Genomic DNA, 15,061 nt, shown 5'->3' on the forward strand with positions numbered 1-15,061 from the left:
GGAGAAGAATGTAAAAGTTTCTGGCTTACCAGAACAATGGGTCATTCCGTTTTAAATCTAAAATAAAGGTTAACCTTGAAATTTCTTCACTTTCAATGGGAGACACAGGATTTACATACCACCCTGCATTGATTGCATTGATTGTAGTTCCTCCCCCTTCCTGGAATCTTTTTTTTTTTTTTTTGTATTTTTCTGAAGTTGGAAACAGGGAGGCAGTCAGACAGATTCCCGCATGTACCCAACCGGGATCTACCTGGCACGCCCACCAGGGGGGCGATGCTCTGCCCATCTGGAGCGTTGCTCTGTTGCAACCAGAGCCATTCTAGCACCTGAGGCAGAGGCCATGGAGCCATCCTCAGTGCCCGGGCCAACTTTGCTCCAATAGAGCCTCGGCTACAGGAGGGGAAGAGAGAGACAGTGTCGGGAGCCAATCAACAACTGCTGGCTGACAAGGTCACAGCAGGAGAAGACCCACAACTGCTGGCTGACAAGGTCACAGCAGAAGAAGATCAAAAACTGCTGATTGACAAAGTCACAGCAGAGAAGACCAACGGCTGCTGGTTGACAGAGTCACCGCAGTGAAGACCAATGGCTGCGGGTTGACAAAGTCACCACAAAGGAAAGGCACAATGATACTTCCCCCTTTGACTTTTTGAATTAATCTGGCCTTATATCCCCCCTTTTCTGGGTGTGTGCTATTATTTGTAGCACAGGGATAATAGTACTGTGCTTTCCCTATAGATTCGTAGGAATTTCTTTGGAAATGAGACAGAGGGTGTGAGTTCCACAGAGAAGCCTGTAAGCCCCTTGAACTGGGCTCATAAACATAAGAGGCTGGCTATGATATCCCTTGTAAAGGGTTAAGTTTGTAGGAGAATTTCTTCTTAATAATGTTAGAAAGAATAGATTGTGACTTGTGCATGGGTAGAAGGCAGTGGCTGTGCACAGAGCACCTTTTGGCCTTCACTTAATTCATCATTTTTCCTCCCTAGCCTTTTCATGTGATAGAGTAGAGAAACTTTTCTTTCTTCTTGCGTACCTGACCTGCAGATGGTAGAACACTCTGAGAAGAATATAGTTAGAACTTAACTAGTGTGTGAATATAGTAAATAAATAAAATTTGACTAGACAATAGAATCTTAGGAAAGGAGTAATGGAATGGCCCGCTGCGTGGCCTGGGATGGGAACGCAGTCAGCAAGAAAAGAATGTTTTGCTAAGAGACTTGTTTTATGACTGAAGGCAGTTGCTGGGCTTTCTCAGTGAGACACTCTTGTGAGGTTTGTATACTTCCCAAAATTTTTTCTTCAGATAATAAGAGGAATGTGGGGGGATCCATAGCAGCAATAGCAATTAATGTCTGCTGAAATTATGTTGCTACTAAGCTATCTTACAAGTGCACTCTATATATCTTTAAGTAAAAGTTACTCTTAATGTTATGTCAATTTCTTAATGGAAAAGCCTTTTGTTATCTTGTGAGAAAAGTTAGGACACTGCATAAACTCAAGGCCATTTGACTGAGCAAGCAGTGGTCCTTTGCTAATCCTTAATGGTTTCATCTGTTAATCTCTCTCTGCCCCTTGACTCACAACAACAGTAAAGTTGAGTTACTAGTTAGTACTAATCCTTTAAAAGCTTTTACCGATGTTGTTATCACTATTCAAGTTATTTTTTAGTTGTACTTTGAGTGAATTGCCACCTGATTTGTAGTTTATAGATATAAATTAACTGTTATCTGGAAACATGTAAACATAGTGAAACAGAAGCAATGATTAATACCATGTAATTGTAACTTGGTGTGTGTGTATAAAAAAGGAGCTGTACTAGCATTTGGCAGAGATGCCTGGCAGTAAATGCTAACTAGAGAATAAAGAGAAAGAAAAGAATTCAGCTCTCTCACTCGATTTTGCCAATGCCGTCTCCTCCTGTGGGACACCTGGATCCCTCCCAGGGCTGGACCCCAGCATTTGGCGCCTGAAACAGGGACCCACAGGTAATCCCCCCTCGTTTGCCGGGGTCCAGCCCCAGGGGGATCCAGGGGTCCCACAGGAGGAGACGGAGTTGGCAAAATCGAGTGAGAGAGCTGAATTCTTTTCTTTCTCTTTATTCTCTAGTTAGCATTTACTGCCAGGCATCTCTACCAATGGCTGGTCTAACTTTACTTTTTATGCACACACACTAAGTTATAATCACATGATATTTTGAATACATCATTGTTTTAGTTTCACTATGGTTACATATTTCTAGATAACAGTTAATTCATATCTATAAGCTACAAGTCAGGTGGTAAGTTATTCAAAGTACAGTTATACAATAACTTGAATAGTAATAACAATATTGGTACAAACTTCTAAAAGATTAGTACTAATTAATAACTCTATTTTACTGTTGCTGTGAGTCAAGGGCGCAGAAAGAGATAGCAGATGAAATCATCAAGGACTAACAAAGGACCACCGCTTGCTCAGGCAAATAGCCTTGAGTTCATGTAGTGTCCTAATTCTTTTTTCACAAGACTACAAAAGGCTTGCTATTTAAGAAACTAACATAGCATTAAGAGTAACTTTTACTTAAAGATACATAGAGTGCACCTACAAGATAGCTAGTAGCAACATAATATCAGAAGGCATTAATTGCTATTGCTGCTATGAATCCCACCACATTCCTCTCCTTATTCTTGGAAAATACAAAAATCTCATGAGAATGTTTTACTGAGAAAAGCCCAGCAACTGCCTTCAGTGACAAAACAAGTCTTTTAACAAAACATTCTTTACTTGCCAGCTGCACTCCCATCCAAGGCCACGCAACAGGCCACTCCACTACACTTTACCTAAGATTCTAATGTCTAGTTAAACTTTATTCATTTACTATATTCATACACTAGTTAAGTTCTAACTTTATTCTTTCTAACATGATTAATAAGAAGAAATTCTCCTACAAACTTAACCCTGTATGAGGGAGATCATGGCCAGCCTCTTATGTCTATGAGCCCAGTTCAAGGGGCTTACAGGATTTTCTGTGCAACTTACACCTTCTGTCTCATTTCCAAAGAAATTACTACAAATCTACAGGGAAAGCACGGTACTACTATCCTTGTGCCATAAATAATAGCACACACCCAGAAAAGGGGGGAATATAAGGCCAGATTAATTCAAAAGATTAAAGGGGGAAGTATCGTTGTGCCTTTCCTTTGCGGTGACTTTTCACCCCGCAGCCATTGGTCTTCACTGCGGTGACTCTGTCAACCAGCAGCCGTTGGTCTTCTCTGCTGTGACTTTGTCAATCAGCAGTTTTTGATCTTCTTCTGCTGTGACCTTGTCAGCCAGCAGTTGTGGGTCTTCTTCTGCTGTGACCTTGTCAGCCAGCAGTCCTTGATCGGCTCCGACACTCCTTGTCTCCGGATGGCTGGGACTCCACTTAGGTTGCTGCAGACCCCCCTGTAAGAAAGACAGGGTGAGGATAGGTGGAGAATTTCGGAACTTAAGATTTTGAGAAGTCATGGGCCATACTGAGTCTAAAGAAAGAAGACTCTGTATAGAAGTCATTAAGTATATGCTTTCCCTAAAAAGAGTTAGTTTTTCCCCTCAACAAGTAGCTCGTTTTCTGTATTTCTTACAAGAATGTTCTCTGCCGGGGTCCAGCCCCGGGGGAGATCCAGGGGTCCCACAGGAGGAGACGGCATCGGCGAAAATGGAGTGAGAGAGCCGGATTCTTTTCTTTCTCTTTATTCTCTGGTTAGCATTTACTGCCAGGCATCTCTGCCAAATCCTAGTATAGCTCCCTTTTTATACACGCACACTGAGTTACAATCACATGGTGTTAATTATTGCTTTTGTTTCACTATGCTTGCATGTTTCCAGATAACAGTTAATTTACATGTATGAGTCACAAACCAGGTAGCAAATTATTCAAAATACAAAATAACTTGAATAGCGATAACAACATCAGTAAAAGCTTTTAAAGTATTAGTTCTAAAAGGCTTGCCTCTAAAGAAATTAACATAACATTAAGAATAGCTTTCATCCAAAGATATACAGAGTGCACTTGCAAGATAGCCCAGCAGCAACACAAGGCATTCCATGGATTTCCCTACATTTTTAAATCTCATGAGAACATTTCATTGAGAAAGCCTAGCAATTGCCTTTAGTCAAAAGACAATTCTCTTAGTAAAACATTCTTTTCTTGCCGACTATGCTCTCATCCTAGGCCACACAATGGGCCATTCTACTATACCTTACCTAAGATACTATTGTCTAGTCAAATATTACTTATTATATTTAAACACTAGTTAAGTTCTGACTCTATTCTTCTCAGAATATACCACTATTTGCAGATCAAATAAGCAAGAAGAAAGGAATGTTTCTCTACTCTATCACATGAAAAGGCTAGGGAGGAAAAATGTTGAATTAAGTGAAGGCCGAGAGGTGCTCTGTGCACAGCCACTGCCTCCTACCCATTAACAAGTCACAATCTATTCTTTCTAACATGATTAAGAAGGAATTCTCCTACAGACTTAATCCTTTACGAGGGATATCATAGCCAGCCTCTTATGTCTATGAGCCAGTTCAAGGGGCTTACAGGCTTTTCTGTGGAACTCACACCCTCTATCTCATTTCCAAAGAAATCACTATGAATCTACAGGGAAAGCACGGTACTATTATCCCTGTGCCATAATTAATAGCACACACCCAGAAAAGGGGGGATATAAGGCCAGATTAATTCAAAAAGTCAAAGGGGGAAGTATCATTGTGCCTTTCCTTTGCGGTGACTTTGTCACCCCGCAGCCATTGGTCTTCACTGCAGTGACTTTGTCACCCCACAGCCATTGGTCTTCTCTGCTGTGACTTTGTCAATCAGCAGTTTTTTGGGTTTTTTTTGTATTTTTCTGAAGCTGGAGACAGTGGAGAGATAGTCAGACAGACTCCCGCATGTGCCTGACCGGGATCCACCCGGCACGCCCACCAGGGATGATGCTCTGCCCACCAGGGGCGATGTTCTGCCCCGACCAGAGCCACTCTAGTGCCTGGGGAAGAGGCCAAGGAGCCATCCCCAGCGCCCGGGCCATCTTTGCTCCAATGGAGCCTTGGCTGCAGGAGGGGAAGAAAGAGACAGAGAGGAAGGAGGGGAGGTGGAGAAGCAAATGGGTGCTTCTCCTATGTGCCCTGGCCAGGAATCGAACCCAGGTCCCCGCACACGCAAGGCCGACGCTCTACCGCTGAGCCGACCGGCCAGGGCCTCAATCAGCAGTTTTTGATCTTCTTCTGCTGTGACCTTGTCAGCCAGCAGTTGTGGGTCTTCTTCTGCTGTGACCTTGTCAGCCAGCAGTTGTGGGTCTTCTCCTGCTGTGACCTTGTCAGCCAGCAGTCGTTGATCGGCTCCCGACATCTCCCCCTTTTTTATTATTTAAATAAAGCCTATGTACTTTCAATGTACTTTCACCATTGTTTTCCTGAGATTGTTGTTTAAGAGTCGGACAAGAAGAGTGATAATTGCCACAGCTATTATTATGCCTATATCAGTAGCTAAAGAGGTCAGGCCATGCATAGAAAACATACTTTTAATGTTTTCAACAAATTGATCAGCTACTTCTGAGGCAGAGACTAAAGAGCCTGAATGTCCTAAGTTTTGTATCTGCTGATGTAATTCCTTCAAATCTAAACTAACATCACTATTATTCCATACACCTAACAAATGATTCTGTATATTATTCCATGCTATGATAGACTGATTGTATTCTAAAGGAGTCACACATATCCACCTGAATTCTGCATGGCATCTAAGAGTCATCCTAGCCTTCATAGCTAACAGCTCATTACCTATGTGAATAAAAGCCTCCTCTAAAGCGTTCACTTTCATTTCTAACTTCTTATCTAGAGTCTCCTGTACTGCTAATGCAAAAGATATATTACGAGATAAACTATCTACATGATTTGCAGTGTGAACTGATTGAGCTAAAGCAGTGGTGGAAGCAGCTACAGATTCTATAATAGTAATAAGAGCAGTAATTCCCAAAATCAAGTCAGCAACAAATCGCTTTCCTCGATGGCGAGCAAGCTCTTCAGAAGCAGCCTGTAGTGCATGCAACCCTGGGTCATCATACCAAGGCTGAGACAGACTAACAGGTAACATCACATAAGGTGGCTGCTGCAAAATAAACATGACTTGAGCTTTGGTGTCATAAGATAGACAGTTTGTTAAAACACAGCGAGAGCAGGAAATGCTAAACATAGAATTATAAGTACTAACGGAAAGATTACTGTTCTTTGTAGCAATCAAGAGTACATAAGGAGCCTGTACACAAGCCTGAACAAAAATATTCTGAACAGGATAAGGGTGAGGTCTAACCAAATATGATGGTGCAGCAACTGCAATTAGCTGCCAAAGCTTTGTTTGATACCTGGTGGTTGATTTTTTTTTTTTTTTTACAGAGGCAGAGGTAGACAGGGACAGACAGACAGGAACGGAGAGAGATGAGAAGCATCAATCATCAGTTTCTCCTTGTGCGTTGCGACTTCTTAGTTGTTCATTGATTGCTTTCTCATATGTGCCTTGACCGTGGGCCTTCAGCAGACCGAGTAACCCCCTGCTGGAGCCAGCAACCTTGGGTCCAAGCTGGTGAGCTGTTTGCTCAAACCAGATGAGTCCGCGCTCAAGCTGGCGACCTCGGGGTCTCGAACCTGGGTCCTTCTGCATCCCAGTCCGATGCTCTATCCACTGCGCCACCACCTGGTCAGGCCCTGGTGGTTGATTTATACTGATAAGTTAGCTGTGCAGGTATCCATCCAGTAGACTGCCAACGTGTGATGATTTTATTTAAAGGATTATATTCATCTGACCAACTGTAAACGTCTTTCATTTTCTGTAATAATTTTCTATAATCATATTCAAAATAAGGACTAGACCAATCTTGTACAGTGAAATTAATAGCATATGCAGTATAATTCATATAATTGTAATATGCACATTCTTGCCATGGGGGAAAACCAAATCTATTTTCCACAGACCACCAGTAAGGCTCTTGAGTTGCCTCTCTTGGAGGATAAAGTTTACATGGGTGAAATCCCTTAGGAGGCAAAGTAACAGGATTATACTCATGGGTGTCAGGGCCTCCAGGCATTAAAATTGTTAGAGACCATAAGTCTCTTGTAATGTGTCCAGGTTTATTACTTTTAGGAGAGTCAGTCAAAATGGTCTTAAATGTAGTAGGAAAACACCCAGAAATCTTGTGAGTATTATTGAACGTAAAACATATAGGTATCTTATTCGTTTTTCCATGAAATGAGAAATTTGAATCAGTTTTATGCATAATAAAAGAACTACATGATTCTCCCAAAAACTTAGTATGATTATTAAACACAGATATATCATTTCCTCCCCAAGTAACAGGCTTAACTAATGGTGGATTAGGAATATAAGCCCAATAAGATTTGTTTTGTCCAATAGCTTCAACATTAAGTACCTGAATTGAAAGTACAGCTAGCATAGCAATAAACATATTAGCAGGGTTATGATGTATGTTTTGTCGATGACAAATTAAATCAGCCCTCTCAGACAATGCCTTCAACTGGTTCCAGGTTGGTGGGTTGACAGTTCGAGTAAAGCGAGCCATCCGTTGACCATGATAGGAAGGTCGTCTAGCTTCCTGTAATGACAGTCACTGCATCACTCGAGTAACAGGATTATACAGAGAGTTCCTTGATGGCTTTTGCTGGAAAGTCACTGGTGACACAGGTGGCACAGGAGTCTCCTTCTGGCTGGGAGGGGGCAGCAGTGGCAGCGGAGGCCTCTGGTGAGACATGGCGAATCAGCTGGTCTGGGATTCAGAGAGGCGAGTCAGCGTCCTGTGGAAATATACAAGCATACCCTCTCCCCTGAGTTAGAATTACATCTGGACCTTTCCATTGACCTGTCAATAAATCCTTCCACTTTGCCATTGGTTTAGGCTTATCCAGATCCAGATTCCAGTGTCTCAGCATGCGAGTGTGGCCTTGATAGTCTGAATTAAGATTGTTAATAACAAACAAAGCATGATTTAAAAGCTGATGTGGGGAACTATATTTTAACTCACCTTCCCGTAGTTTTTGAATCTGCATTTTTAGGGTCTGATGAGTCCTTTCTACTATACCTTGTCCCTGTGGATTGTAAGGGATGCCAGTAATATGTGAAATATTAAAGGTGTTACAAAACCTTTTAAAGGCAGCTGATGTATATGCTGGAGCATTATCAGTTTTAATAGCCTTTGGCACTCCTAGAATAGCAAAGCAGCGAAAAAGATGTTGTACTACATCCTTAAAGGCCTCTCCAGTTCGTGCAGTACAAGCAACAACATTTGAAAAGGTATCAACACAAACATGTACATAGCAAAGTTTGCCGAAAGATGGAATATGACAGACATCCATCTGCCAAGGTCATTGGGTCGGAGTCCTCGTGGGTTAACTCCAAAACTACGATTAGAAAAGTGAGTAGGGCACGTGTTACAGCTATGCACGATAACTCGAGCAGCTTCACGAGATAGTTGAAACTGCCACCGGAGTGCAGATGCATTCTGGTGATGTAAAGCATGGGAAAGTTTAGCTTCTTCTACTGCTGTAAACACTGCTTTCTGCTGTGTAAGAAAATCAGCAAGACGATTTCCTTTGAGTAGTGGTCCTGGAATAGAAGTGTGAGAGCGAATGTGGCCGATAAAGAAAGGGAGAGTTCTGGAATGAATCTGCTTTTGTAGGCTGTTTAAAAGTGAAAAAATAGTGGTTAGATGATGTGGCAAAGAAGCAGTTTCAATGTGAGGAAACATTTTAACTATATACTGTGAATCAGTGAACAAATTAAAGGGAACATGTTTCAATTTTTGAAATGCTGTTATAACAGCAATAATTTCTGGTTTTTGTGCTGATTTCTCCTGAGTTTCAGTGATAATATGCTCATTCCCTACAATTGTTACAGCTTTACCATTAGATGAGCCATCAGTAAAAACCAGTGCAGCTGGTGGCGGCAGCGGATTTCTAGAAGTCTTAGTGGGAAAAATTACTGATTGTCTTTTTAGAAATTGCAGCAGTGGGTGAGCAGGAAGATGAAATAAAACCTGCCCTGTAAAATTACTAAAAGCAATTTGCCATTCTGAATTTAGCTGTAATAATGCTTGAAATTGATTCTTATTATAAGGAACAATGACTTCCGCCATTTCTTTACCAAACAACTCTCTGCTGCGGTTTCTTCCTTTAATTATAAGAATAGCCACCAAATCAGTATAGGGCATAATAACTTTCTTGTGAGAGACAGGTAAGTGAAGCCACTCTAGAGGGCCATTCTGCCACAAACATCCAGTAGGAGTGTGTTCAGTGGCTAAAATCACAAGCTGCCATGGTTTCTCTATAATAATTCTGACTAAATGTTGATTATTAATTACTTCTTCTATTTTTCTAAGAGCTTTTGCCGCTTCTTCTGTGAGCTCTCGAGGAGAAGTTGGATCAGCATCTCCTCTCAAAATATCAAACAATGGCTTAAGCTCTGCTGTAGTTAATTTCAAATAAGGTCTAATTCAATTAATGTCTCCCAATAATTTTTGATAGTTATTTAGAGTTTTTAAATGATTTTTTCTTAATTGTAACTTTTGAAGACTGACAATGTCTGTAGACAGAACACCACTCAAGTAATTAAAAGGTGGCTGTACTTGAATTTTTTCAGGGGCAATTTTTAATCCAAAATTCTGAGTTGTTTCTTGTAAAATATTATGCAATTTTTCCCGATCAGGCAGAGCAAGTAAAATATTATTCATATAGTGAATTAAATAAAGATTAGGATATTTTATTTTTATTGGATCTAAAGCTTGATTCACAAATTTTTGACAAAGCGTGGGACTGTTCTTCATTCCCTGGGGCAATACCTTTCACTGATATCTCTCATAAGGTTGTTTAAAATTTTCTGATGGCAGACTAAATGCAAACCTTCGACAATCCTGTGTAGCTAATGGTATAGTAAAAAAGCAGTCCTGTAAATCTATAACAATTACACTGTAGTCATGAGGCACCACAACTAGTGCGGGGTTTAAGGGTTTTTATTCGCCTATATAAATCATTTCCATATATCTGGAGCTATTTGGAAAAAGACAAAACAGCAGTATTAGCTGGATTAAACAAAAGAGAGTAAAAGTTTGCAGGAGAAACAGGTTCAGCATTTCCTGTAGGACTCCAGCGTCTCTCAGGTGTTGAATAATCCTGTACATCAGCATTCAAAAGAAATTTTTTAAAGTAAGAAGCATGATAAAGAAGATTTGCAGGAGTTTCAGTATACGAGTTTCCTATATTCATAAAAACATTTCTACTCCATTAATTAACAGGCAATTTAAAGAACACGTTAAAGCTGGAAAATTCTAGTGTGACTTTTATTTTTTTTCTATATTAAAAAAATCTACACCTTTGTTAGGCAAATCTACTCTGCTTCATGCTCTGCAGCCACAGCAAGCAGCCTGAAGCTTGAAGCAGTTTAGTCAAAATTAACAAGTCTTTAGGATTCATATTTCATACTATTTAAATTTAAATGAGCGCGCTTTACTTGTTTCAATTAAAATTATAAATTTGTAGGGATGATATTTTTATAATATTAGAGCTGGCATATTCAATTTTTGCAAGCAAGAACTTAAAAAAATCACATTTAGACAACATTAAACAAAGACCAAACACAAACAAGAATCAGACAAAGTAGACAAATCAGACAAATTAGAGAGAAACCCGGGACTTTAGAGATTAGAATATGGCCTGCGTGATTTTTACACAGGGCTATTTTGATTGGAACACTAAGGATAGAAACCAAACAGAACTCTCTCTCAAAAAGTCTTGAGAACTGCCGTTTATGAGATTCTGTTTAGCCATATCCAAACAGGTGCTCCCTTTGCCCTCTCTTTTCAGGCATAGAACAGGAAAGAAATAATATGAGTTGAGAGAAAGAGGAGAACAAAAAAAAAACTGTAATTTTTCCAAACTCTTAAGTCCTTCTATTTACTAAAGAAAATCAGATAATAACACAACTTTAAAACTCATCTCAGTCTCTAATTATTCTTAAATTCTAATAGCTGCTACAACCGGCAGCCGAAATCCCTCCATTTCAACCCCACAAGAGGCTTCCTTCTCATATTTTGTATGAAGGCATGGGTGGTTTAGTGGTAGAATTCTTGCCTGCCATGCGGTAGGCCCGGGTGAAGTCTGAGACAGACCGGAGTTGACAAATGGATTCAGGCTGGCCCCAATTATTATTGGGGCCTGAGGCTGGCCCCCTTGCCAGTTTCCCTGATTACTACTTGGATTGCTTGCTAGATTTTGATTTTGTGGGGGCTGCCATTCTACTCCTAACTTTGGTCCTAATGGCTGTCTGTTTTTGTGAAATTTAGAACGGCACAGCTTTGCCTAATGATATCCTTTTTGACAGCGTGGACACAAAGTCTTAGGCAATGGGAAATTATTATTAGCATTATTAATTATGGGAGCTGTTCCTTGCACTCCTGGGCCTGCTTGCCCACTCTTGTTAGGGCATTGTCGGCTAAAGTGGCCCGTTTGGTTACAAGTAAAGCAAGTAAGACTTTCCTTAGAGGAAGCTTCATTGACAGAAGGCATTTTTCCTTGATACATAGTCTTAATAAATTGAGGATATGTTTCTCCTTTTAAAGCTGCAGCAATAGTTACTCCCTGAATAAAAGCAGGATTTACATCCTGACAGGTTTTGATGAAATCCCCTATCGTTCCTTCTCTCCTCACTGACCGCAACATGGCCTGGCAAGTGGAATTAGCATTTTCATAAGCCAACTGTTTAATTATAATATCTCCTGCCGCCTCATTTGAAATAACTCTTCTTACTGCTTGAATCAACTGAGCAACAAACTCCTCATAAGGTTCATCACCTTTCTGTTTTACTCCTACCACAGTAACATCTGCACCAGACGAAGCCGGCAACGTTCTCCAAGCTGATATAGCACAACCATTCACTTGTATCAAAGCCGGTTTAGAAAGTTTTAACTGTTCACTAACATCAGCAAATTCTCCTTCTCCCGTAATCATTTCTCTAATCACAGGATTATGAGTCCTCCGATTCCTAACTGCCTGTTGTTTAGCTTGCTCCTCATATTCAGCTCTCCAAAGGAGATAATTTCCTCCAGATAAACAAGCTTTAGCCACTTGTTCCCAATTATAAGGAGTCATCCAATTATGAGAAACTGTTTCCACCAAAGACATAGTATAAGGAGAGGTGGGTCCATATTGACTGCAAGCCATTTTCAACTCTTTCAATAATTTATAAGGAAGCGGCTCCCATGTAGGATCCTCCTCATCATCAAATTCACCAGCCACAGGAAAACATAATGCCAAATCAGTTTCCCCTTGGTTGCAAGAAGCTTGAATTGCCTTCTGCAACCCTGTTAACCCTGATGATTTTTTCTTTTCATTAACATCTGGTGATTGTACTGGTAGAGGCAAAGACATTTTAATAGCCTTATTTTTATCCTTTTTGTCAGTCTTGGAGGGATATAATATGGGCAAGACTGTTTTTGACTTCCAATCCTCATTATCCCTATTATTTTTAGCTGCCTCATCTTCTAATTCAGCCTCATCTGTTGGAGATAAATGATCTTCACTATCATCCTGATGTTTACTTAATTTTAAAGAGGCCACAGCATGATCTGTACTATCTTGAGACTGCCTTCTACTTCTAATTAACGGAATCTCTTCTTTTGGAGGAGCAGTTGCCTTAGGAAGTTTATGCATCTCATGTTCTGGATCTAAGGCATCTTTAATCAAGCTCCATAAAGCAAATGTATCAACTGGGACCCTTTCTGGTCCGTGTAGCTCATAATAAAGTTTTAAATCTTCTCCAACTTTAACCTATTTCTCGAAACTAAGCGTTCCCTCATCTGGAAACCATGGAGAACATTTTTGTACGAATTTCATAAAACGAGCTACTTGTTGAGGGGAAATACTAACTCCTTTTAGGGAAAGCGTATACTTAATGACTCCTATAAAGAGTCTTCTTTCTTTAGACTCAGTATGGCCCATGACTTCTCAAAATCTTAAGTTCTGAAATTCTCCACCTATCCTCACCCTGTCTTTCTTACAGGGGGGTCTGCAGCACCGTGAGTGGAGTCCTAGCCATCCCGAGACAACAAGGGGGGCTTACCTGTGGGTCCCTGTTTGGGCGCCAAATGCCGGGGTCCAGCCCCGGGGGGGATCCAGGGGTCCCACAGGAGGAGATGGCGTCAGTGCGAATCGAGTGAGAGAGCCGAATTCTTTTCTTTCTCTTTATTCTCTGGTTAGCATTTACAGTCAGACATCTCTCTCAAATGCTAGTATAGGTCCCTTTTTATACACACACACTAAGTTACAATTACATGGTGTTAATTATTGCTTCTGTTTCACTATGTTTACATGTTTCCGGATAACAGTTAATTTATATCTATAAATCACAAACCAGGTAGCAAATCATTCAAAATACAAAATAACTTGAATAGCGATAACAACATTGGTAAAAGCTTTTAAGGTATTAGTACTAATAGTTAACTAACTTTACTGTTGTTGTGAGTCAAGGGGCAGAGAGAGATTAGCAGATGAAATCATTAAGGAGTAACAATGGACCACCGCTTGCTTAGGTAAATGGCCTTGTGTTTGTGCAGTGTCCTACTTTTTCTCACAAGATTCTAAAAGGCTTGCCTATAAAGAAATTGACATAACATTAAGAATAGCTTTCACCCAAAAATATACAGAGTGCACTTGCAAGATAGCCTAGTACCAACATAATTTCAGAAGACATGAACTGTTATTACTTCTATGGATTTCCCTACATTCCTCTCATTATCAAAGAATCTTGGAAAGTATATAAATCTCATGAGAACATCTCATTGAGAAAGCGTAGCAATTGCCTTTAGTCAAAAGACAATTCTCTTAGTAAAACATTCTTTTCTTGCCGACTGTGCTCTCATCCTAGGCTACACAATGGGCCATTCTACTATACCTTACCTAAGATTCTATTGTCTAGTCAAATATTACTTATTTATTATATTTAAACACTAGTTAAGTTCTGACTCTATTCTTCTTAGAGTGTACCACTATCTGCAGATCAAATAAGAAGAAAGGAATGTTTCTCTACTCTATCACATGAAAAGGCTAGGGAGGAAAAATGTTGAATTAAGTGAAGGCCGAAAGGCGCTCTGTGCACAGCCACTGTCTCCTACCCATTCACAAGTCACAATCTATTCTTTCTAACATGATTAAGAAGGAATTCTCCTACAAACTTAACACTTTATGAGGGATATCATAGCCAGCCTCTTATGTCTATGAGCCCAGTTCAAGGGGCTTACAGGCTTTTCTGTGGAACTCACACCCTCTGTCTCATTTCCAAAGAAATCACTACGAATCTACAGGGAAAGCACGGTACTATTATCCCTGTGCCATAAATAATAGCACACACCCAGAAAAGGGGGGATATAAGGCCAGATTAATTCAAAAAGTCAAAGGGGAAGTATCGTTGTGTCTCTCCTTTGGGTGACTTCATCAACCCGCAGCCATTGGTCTTCTCTATTGTGACTTTGTCAATCAGCAGTTTTTGATCTTCTCCTGCTGTGACCTTGTCAGCCAGCAGTTGTGGGTCTTCTTCTGCTGTGACCTTGTCAGCCAGCAGTCGTTGATTGGCTCCCGACAGAGGATAAAGCTCCACCCACAAATCCTGCCCACATCTGTCTATTCAGAGTGTCCCCTGGTGCACTACTAGGTATAACTGATTGCTAAAGCTTCTCACAGACTCCCCTCCAGCCAAGAAAATTTGCTCCTAGTGCAGTGTAGTATTAAAGCCCCATTGGAATTTCCAACGTCCCATGGAAAAATCCTCCTCAAGACAAACTGATTGCAAGAGGAAGAAGGAGAGGCCTGCCAGGACAGGCAAAGACTTCCGGAGCCCTCTTCCTCACAACTTTTATTGACCAGAGGACAAAACTTTTTCTTTTTTTTTTTTTTTTTTTTTTTTTTTGTATTTTTCTGAAGCTGGAAACGGGGAGAAACCATCAGACAGACTCCCGCATGCGCCCGACCGGGATCC

This window comes from Saccopteryx bilineata, chromosome 6 (genome assembly GCF_036850765.1).
Source record: "Saccopteryx bilineata isolate mSacBil1 chromosome 6, mSacBil1_pri_phased_curated, whole genome shotgun sequence".
Lineage (NCBI taxonomy): Eukaryota > Metazoa > Chordata > Mammalia > Chiroptera > Emballonuridae > Saccopteryx > Saccopteryx bilineata.